The sequence below is a fragment of the Epinephelus moara genome, chromosome 18 (assembly GCF_006386435.1).
Source record: "Epinephelus moara isolate mb chromosome 18, YSFRI_EMoa_1.0, whole genome shotgun sequence".
Classification (NCBI taxonomy): domain Eukaryota; kingdom Metazoa; phylum Chordata; class Actinopteri; order Perciformes; family Serranidae; genus Epinephelus; species Epinephelus moara.
Window position 1 is genome coordinate 4,251,254 of NC_065523.1, and position 8,510 is coordinate 4,259,763.

At 43.4% G+C, this 8,510-nt stretch overlaps 1 protein-coding gene across 2 annotated transcripts in view; it reads right to left on the reverse strand.

The window, feature by feature from the left end:
• LOC126404986 (TANK-binding kinase 1-binding protein 1-like) overlaps nt 1–8,510 on the reverse strand; it is a 143,181-nt gene that overhangs the window by 98,783 nt on the left and 35,888 nt on the right. The window contains exon 1 of one of the 2 annotated variants that reach the window (XM_050068468.1): nt 6,010–6,537. The exons of the other annotated variant lie outside the window; for it this stretch is intronic. The gene's annotated coding sequence lies outside the window, so the exon portion shown is untranslated. Of the gene's footprint in view, nt 1–6,009; nt 6,538–8,510 lie in introns of those variants that run through there. 2 annotated transcript variants of the gene reach the window in all.

Here is an 8,510-nt window from a genome sequence, read left to right on the forward strand (position 1 = left end):
TTCGGACCTGTGTGTAATTGACAACAGAGTGAAAAATTGAATTTCCCCTCGGGGATTAATAAAGTATATAAAATTAAAAAAAAACAAAAAACAAAACATTTTTATCTGAATTCAGTGACTTCTTAGCCTCCATAATTAAATTTGAAAAAATCCTCCTTCTTGGCTGATTTTAACGTGGCCGTAAATGACACCACAAACACCTTTGCAGTGAACTTTTTAAAAGTCACTGATTCTTTCGATTTTACCCAACATGTCAGCGGTCCAACACACATTAAGGGCAACACTCTGGACTTGGTTTTCACGCATGGATTAAAATGAGACATTATCGGCTCTGAGGAGCTGCTTGTGATTGATCACGAATGCATTCTCTTTAATTTGTCTTTTAACACTTATTGTATACTCAGAAAGCGTGTTATTTGTTCATGTATGTTAAACGACCTGTCTGACGAGAAATTCTCCTCTGTTTTTAAAAACAGCATAGGGCAGCTTTTTGGTGATGAGAGTGATGCTAATTCTCTAGTTCACACTTTTAACTCACATTGCTCTGTTATTTTAGACGAGATTGCACCTCTGAAATCCCGTACAGTCGCTACTGTTAATTCTACCCCCTGGATTAATGATGACATTCGTTGTTTTAAATGCAAATGTCGCCATATCGAGCGCCTGTGGAAGTCTACAAAACTTCAGGTCCATCGTGTTTATTTTAAAGAAATAGCCCCCCGCAGTGCCCGTGTTCTCTGTTAATGACTGTAACAATTTTCTGTCATTTTTTGTCAACAAAGTTGCTAGTGTTAGAGCAAGTATTACCCCCTCTTCTGCTCCTCCCCCTGCTCCCTCCTTTACGGCAGCCAATACTGGATCGTTTCTTGCCCATCTCCCTACAAGACTTAACTAAGCTAGTGAGCAGTATGAAGATCTCCTCCAGCCCATTAGACATCTTGCCCACGTCTCTACTGAAAACAGTTTTTGGTTCCATTGGCTCTTCCCTGCTCTATATTATTAATTGCTCACTGGTCGCTGGCTGCTTCCCCTCCTTCATTATTCAGCAACTTTAGGCCCATTTCTAAATTGCCTTTTATTTCAAAGATTTTAGAAAAAGTCGTTGCTAACCAACTAGTCCCTGCCCTAAATAAGCATTGTGTTGTGCACTCTATATCTTAGAGTGTCTAATGACATCATGATGGCCTCTGACACTGGTAAATGTACCATCCTAGTGCTGCTTGACCTTAGCGCAGCCTTTGATACCGTGGAACACCACATCCTGTTAGATAGGCTCAGTGACTGTGTTGGCATTTCAGGCAGGACCCTTGACTGGTTTGCCTCCTACCTCTCTGGTAGAAGTTTCTCTGTAGCATCTGGTCCTTTTATGTCCGAGTCTGTCCCCCTTTCTTGTGGGGTGCCTCAGGGCTCAGTGTTGGGTCCAATTTTGTTTGCTCTGTATATGCTTCCTCTTGGAAACATCATCAGCAGGTTTGAGGGTGTATCATATCGTATGTACGCAGATGATATTCAGCTGTATTTTTCTTTTAATCCTGACAGGACCGACAGTCTGAATGCATTGCATGACTGTTTGTCTGCAATTAATGACTGGATGGTCAACAATTTCCTTCAGCTTAACGCTGCTAAGACTGAGGTCCTTATTGTCGCTCCTGACTGTACTGGTTCTAAGGTGGCTAGCTGTATTGGGTCCCTGAATTCAAATATCTGTTCTAACCTGAGAAATCTCAGTTATTTTTGACCAGGCCATGCACTTTGATAAACACATCCATGTGTTGACCCGTACATGCTTTTTCCACCTTAAAAACATTGCAAAACTGAGATCCGTTGTATCACATGCTGAACTGGAAATGATCATTCATGCCTTTGTGTCATCACGTCTGGATTACTGCCTTTGTGTCATCACGTCTGGATTACTGCAATTCTCTTTTCATGTGTCTCAGTAAAACTTCTGTAGACCGCCTCCAACTGGTGCAGAATGCTGCTGCCAGGCTGTTCACCAAATCACCCCAAAACTGCCACATTACTCCTGTCCTGGCCTCCCTACACTGGCTTCCTGTCAGCTTTAGGATCCAGTTCCAGCCCTTCATGGTCAGGCAGCTGAGTATCTGTCTGACCTGCTGCTTGTATATATTCCTAGTAGGACACTTAGGTCGGCCGATTACGGCCTGTTGGCAGTTCCTCGCACTAGACTCAGAACTAGAGGTGACCGGGCCTTTGAGTCCATTGCGCCCAGATTGTGGAACGCCCTCCCACAGAACTTGAGAGCCGCAGCATCTGTCGAAATTTTTAAGAAGTACCTTAAAACCTACCTCTATAGGCAGGCATTCTTCAACTTGTCTGTAGTGATTTAGTTTTGCAACAACTGCTGCTGTTTCATTTTGTGTCTCTGTATGTTTGGATGTATGTATTCTTGGTTGTATTTTAATCCTGTGAAGCACATTGTGAGTTCTCTCTGTGAGAAATGCTATACAAATAAATTTTACTTACTTACTTACTTACTTACTTAGTGGACATGCCATATTTCTTAAGACACTTCAAAAAATAGAGCCTCTGGTGTGCTTTTTTAATCACACAGCTGATGTGAAGAGACAAGGAGAGGGAGTGGGAAATGTGGATGCCTAAGTACTTCAAGGTGTTGACAATTTCTACCGGAGTGTTATTTATAGAGACAGCTGTATGTGTGGGTTTGCTTCTTCTGAAATCTATGATGACCTCCTTAGTTTTCCCCACATTAAGGGACAGATTGTTTTTGTGGCACCACATGATTAAGTTACTCACCTCATCCCTGTAGGCAGTTTCGTCATTGCTGCCAATGAGTCCTATCACTGTAGTACCATCTGCAAATTTCGCAATACTGTTAGTGGGATGTTTTGCCACACAGTCATATGTGTACAGACTATACAATAGAAGACTAAGACAGCAGCCTTGGGGAGCACCGGTGTATAAGACTATAGAGGATGAGTATTTAGTGCCAGCTCTCACTGTCTGCAGATGGCCTGTCGGGAAGTATCCACCTGCAGATGGAATTGCAGAGGCCCAGGTCTAACAGCTTTGATACAAGAATAGATGGTCTGATGGTGTTGAAAGCACTACTATGGCCAACAAATAGCATCCTGACATATGTGTCCCTGCTCTCTAGATGTTGTAACACAGTGTGTAGGGCCAAGGATACAACATCATCCGCAGCTCTATTTGATCTGTATGCAAATTGTAGTGGATCAGTGGTGACAGGTATGCTGTTGTTAATGTATGCTTTCACCAGCTGCTCAAAACACTTCATAGTCACAGAAGTTAAAGCTACAGGTCTAGAGGTCTGGGGGGTAATGCCATCAGGTCCAGCAGCCTTCCCTGTTTTCACAGATTTAAAAACTTTGCGTGTGTCAGTCTCTGAAACCTGATGTACTGGCCTGCTGTGTGCATCCCCAGTTGGAGATGACGAGTGTGTGTACGCGTCCCCAGTTGGAGATAGTCCGCTGTGTGCATCCCCAGTTGGAGATGATGCGTTGTGTGTGTATGCGTCCCCAGTTGGAGATAATCTGCTGTGTGCATCCGTAATTGGAGATGGTCGCAGCTCCAGTGACTCAGCCACGCATTCAAAACGAGTGTAAAAGGTGTTTAGATCATCTGGGAAGGAAGCGGAGGTTGTTGTGACGCTGCTTGGTTTGGCTTTATAGCTAGTGACAGCTTGTAGGCCTTGCCATAAGCGCTTTGAGTCCCTTTCACAACATTGTCGCTCTATTTTATCCCAATGTTGTTTTTTAGCTGACCTAATAGCCTTCCTAAGCTCGTATCTCGTGCTCTTGTAACGAGTGTCATCCCCAGATTTAAAAGCCACAGTTCTCTCATGTAATCTCATACGTACATCACTGTTTACCCAAGGTTTTTGATTAGGGTAAAAAAGGATGCGTCGGAATACAGTTGTCCACACAGAATTTAACGTAGTCAGTGACTGCTTCAGTGTACTCATGCAAGTTAGCAGCATGTCTAAAAACTGACCAGTCAGTAGATTCAAAACAGCCCTGCAACATGAGCTCACCTTCTGCAGTCCAGCGCTGTACTGTCCTCACGATGGGTTTCTCCCACTTTACCTCCTGCTTGTACACAGGGAGCAGTAGTGCAGAGGAGTGATCTGATTTCCCAAAGTGAGGCTGGGGGACAGATCTGTAAGCTCCCTTAATGGTTGAATAGCAGTGATAGAGAGTCTTGTCGCCTCTGGTGAAACAATTGACGTGTTGGTAGAATTTCGGTAGCACTGTCTTTAGGTTGCAGTGATTAAAGTCACCGGCCATGATGGAAATGTCTTGCGGGTGCAGCCTCTTGCACCTGTTGATAATATCGTAGAGCTCCTCCAAGGCTACCTTGGCATTGGCCTGGGGTGGAATGTACAGTATACCGCGGTGAGTAGAGCTGATGGGAATTCTTGTGGTGAGTAAAACGGCTGACACTTGATGGTAATGTGTTCGAGAGCCGGCGAACAAGAGTGGGAGATCACTTCGGCGTCGGCGCACCACAAGTTGTTTACCAGAAAGCACACTCCCCCGCCTTTGGACTTGCCAGTCACGTCCTTTGCCCGGTTCGAGCGCGATGCGGAGAAGCCGTCCAATTCTTACAGTATAGTCCGATAGTCCGATGTTAGCCATGTTTCCGTAAAACAGAACACACAGCAGTTCCTCAGGTCTCGCTGGACACTGACACGGCAGCGGAGCTCGTCCATCTTGTTGATGATAGATTGCATGTTGGCCAGCAAAATGCTTGGTAGAGGAGGCCGCATAGGACTGTTCTGTAATCTCACCAGCAGTCCCCCGCATCTTCCCCTCTTTCGCCCGTATCGCCTCTGGCAACCAGTGCACCAGGTCTCTGGTTTGATAATATCCACAGGAATTGCAGGAGTTGTAGACAGTTTTGGAGCATTTTGTCTGATGTCCAATAAAGTCTGGCGATCATATGTGACCAGCCATGGAAAAACCAGGAACAAGTCTCCCGAGAGGCATTTTGAGTTATTTACAGATTCTGAATGCATTTGAATGCAGGCACTCCTCAAACTACTGTACTGAGAAATCCAGCCTGAACGATTCTGAATTCTCAGGTGCCAGGTAACACAATGCTGCTCATTTGCATCTCATGTAGATAAGCCCTACCCCCTACTGGTCTAGCTCTCAGTGACATCTGGTATCTGTTAGCCTGCAGGGCAGAAACTATTGTAGTAGTTTGAACAATGTAGTTAATGTTGATGTAGTGTTATTTTCCTTAAGCACTTTAGTGGACTGATCAGAATCAGAATGTACTTTATTGAAATGGAAATGCTTTTGTTACAAAAAGCCCCTGAATAAAGTTGATCACAAAAAACAAAACAAAAAGCCCCTGAATAAAAATGAAAAACAAGAAAGGTAATATACTGAGGCCTTAGACACATGGGTTGGCAGCAACTTCACATGCCAATCCCTACGCCCAGGATGTTGGCCAGGTAGGACTGAAACCATAGAAGGGCAGTACCTGTGATACCTACCCACTGTTCCAGGCGAGACAGGAGGAACCTATGATCCATGGTATCAAAGGCTGCTGACAGGTCAAGCAGCACCAGAACAGCAGAGTTACATGAATCAAGCTTAGCTTTGGTTAGCTTAGCTTCCAGGCCAAGTATGGCCAACCAACACGGGAGCTGCTAGTCTACCTGCGCCTTCTCAAAATAAATCCAAACCTATATGACACTAACACAGTGTCAATCAAAGTCAGTCAAATTTCCTTCTGTAGCTTTAAGTACCGAGGCATAATCTCAATTGAGGTTAAAGACAAAATTGGGGGTGTACTATTCTGTATACAAACATGTGTTTTGTGTTCCTCTGTGTGTGCGTACGTACGTTTCCACAGTAAATGCCCTAAAACTCAAAAATCTGCCAAGCAAGTATACACGATCGGCCATCCGGTCAAAGTACACACATTAAACAGTTAGAATTTTAAACGTAGGTCTTGGGTCAGGGTGGTTTGGATCCAGTAGAAAGCGGGACTTACCGGCGCAGGCCCAAGCACTGGACCCGTTGAGATGAATGGGTGTCCGCTGTCCACAGCTGCAGTCAGTCCAGTGTCCAGAAAACAGCACAGAAGGTGTAAAAATGGGTTCTGGGGTGGCCGAAGTGTTCACAGGGTCTTTCCCTCTCAGGCGGGCAGTATCGCTGTGGTCAATCCGGTTGTAGAATGGAGAAAAAACTAGTATATTGCCAAAAGTTAGCGAAACGCTAAAGTAGTTTGGTGTGGCTGTGACGGCACCAGTCACACAGGTGTCCTAAAAAGCTTAAAATCCGCCGGTCAAAGACACGAGATCAGCCATCCACCATCCGGCCAACGTACAGACTTTAAGGCAAATAAAATCTTAAAAGTAGTAGATTAATTAATTAATGAACACCAAGCAGATATTTCCCTCAGAATCTAACGGTTAAGCTAGCTTGCTACTCGTCAACAAACGAGTTAACGTTCACCGAAAAGCACAAACACGTATCGTTACCGTGGTTCTCAGCAGAATGATGGAGAGCAGAGACGTTATAAAAGGTCCAGAAATACTGACGAAGTGTTTAAATCCTCGTAGCAGTTCCTTATGCAGGAGCGGCTGGCTGCATATGTAGCCATGTGGTTCAGCTGATTGGCCGAAAAAAGAACAAAAGCACGTGAATAGCCAAAGAAAGCCAGTATGCAAATTTACTGTTGTTATTGCCGCACCCCCAACTAGGATCAGAGCATATCCTCTAAAACAACCCAAATTCAAATACAAAGTTTATGGTTTTAAGGCCACCAATACTGTTATTTGAAACATGGAGTGGCTTCTTCATGATTTCAACTTACACATTCTGCAAAAAAAACAAAAATCACTAATTTAAAAAAAAATTTTTTTTCTAGACTTGTGCCGGCCCGACTTGTTGCTGGGTTTCTCGTGGCGGGCCACATATGTGATGAGAGAGGACGTAGGCTGAATCATTAAACTAATAAGTAAAACTAGGACTAAGTGCGGCTTGAGAGAGGCTCGTAGCGTAGTTTCGTAGCTTGTAGTTTCAGTGTAGTCTAGTTGACCAAGCAGAGATGTAGGCACGGCGGTCTGAGTAGCAGCCCTCACACACAGCTGCGGCGTGTCTGAGGGGCCGGGCTGCTGCGAGTGTGTGTTACTGCTGCTGATTTTCGGCACACATACGGGGTACATCTCACAGCTTCTTTGACAACGTTTCCTTTGCTAATCTGTTGTCTTTGCATAGAAGGCTGCATCATAGGCCTACAACAAGGTTATTTTATGTAGAAAAAAGGGAAACTATGACACTCTTCTTTTACAAATTAAAGACTGCATTTCAATGACTATTTTTTATGGTTGATTGTTTTCTTTTTTACAATGGCTACATGAACATGAACATTTAAAGCATTAAAGATGAGTTGACAATGAACCTAATTAACGTAACAGCCTATTTTATTTTCCATTTTGTTGTGATAACCAGATTATGTCTATTTGACTTATAATAGTATCTACCAGCAAACAATTTATCATCAGGGCTGTTTTGGAGATGTTGATGAAAGCCTTTTGTGCCTTGTACACTACTGTTACCATGATGCACCCATACAATGTGCACAGAATACGGGGGTAATAGAATGAGTTTAACACAAAGGCACTAGACTAAAATATACTGAATTTGTGTTTTTGTTTCTTATTTTTTAAGCAATCCCCTGATGGCTGAGAAAACCAACCTTGAATGGCAGCACTTCACAGAGTCATATTTATGTTCAGACATATACTTAAATGCTGCTTACTACGTGCACTAAATCCCTTTTTTTTATTTGACAGTTTCCATTACTTCTTCTCTACTTCATTTTTTTTTTTTTAAGAGAGACTTGTGTGTGTTGTGTGTGTGTTCAATAAAGTTTTTGTTATTTTTTCTAAAATTGACACTTATGTACCCCTCATTGTTATTATTGTTACATTTCTATCATGCAAATAGAGGGAGAAAAAACAATATCGGCCTCAAATATCGGCTCCAACAAATCGGAAGTACATATCGGTCATCGGCTAAAGCTGATGGCAAAACATCGGTATTGGCAAAACTGAAAAAAAAAAAAAAAAAATCCATATCAGTCGACCTCTAATCATAGGCAAAGGTGGAAATCCTGGGGGGGTGGTGGGGGGACCCCGTTCTTTGAAAAAACTGGGAATTGTCCCCCAGTATATCATTTCAGGAAACTACACAATCTTAAACTATATAATAATAAAAACCGAAAGCACCTGTGCCAGAAATAAACGTAACATGATACATTCATAATTTCAAACAGATTGAATTCTCCCCCATCATCTGCCTCACAATGGTTTGGTCCATGTCTGCATACACTGGCACACAGCAGCAGTAGGCAGGACTGACTGTGGATCAGTGGAAGGCCCAATTCCAATCCGATCCCTTACAGACTCACTGACTTAGAGGCGCGTTCATGTGAAGTGCGTGAGTGTGTGAGGGCTGTCCCATTGTCAAATCGTCAAGTCAGTGAGT